Source organism: Rhipicephalus microplus, chromosome 2, assembly GCF_043290135.1.
Source record: "Rhipicephalus microplus isolate Deutch F79 chromosome 2, USDA_Rmic, whole genome shotgun sequence".
Taxonomy (NCBI): domain Eukaryota; kingdom Metazoa; phylum Arthropoda; class Arachnida; order Ixodida; family Ixodidae; genus Rhipicephalus; species Rhipicephalus microplus.
In genome coordinates, this window is record NC_134701.1 from 227303032 (window position 1) to 227303648 (window position 617).

The following is a 617-nucleotide window of genomic DNA, read 5'->3' on the forward strand; positions in this document are numbered from 1 at the left end:
AGAAGGCACGTGAGCGCAGTTATCTTGCTTGATGTTTGCTGCTCTCTCTTGCCCTCTCTTGCGCCCGCACGCGGGCGTTTTGAAAGCAGGGAGGGCTATGCATGGGCGCTGACGTATTACACGGCCGAGCATAAGGACGCGGGTTCGATTCCCTGCCACGGTGGCCGCATTCCGATGGGTATCAAATGTGAAGACACCGGTGCACATTGACTTAGGTGACAGCTTGCTGAAAACAACACTCTGCCTCTTCTGCTCCCTCCTTCCCCCTCCCCCCCCCCCTCGTGTTTCTTTCAATGGCCGGAATATTTTTTAGCGCGAAACAACACCAGAACGACGAACAAGACAGGAAAATCTCGTGGTGTTGTTTCACGCTAAAAAATAATCACTATGGATTCACACCAACGAGCCCACCAACACAATCTGTCTCGATCGCTGAAGCGATAACAGTTTTCCAAGCACTTTTTTCTCCTCTCTTAAGTAACAAACAAAAAATAAGCTTGCACGAGGCAATAAACGATCATTTTCCCAGCCACCGGTTGTCTACGTAAGTTTGCCATGACTGTGCCGCCCCCTATGTAACACGGCTCAAAAACCCCTGGGGTGTTTAAAACTGGGTT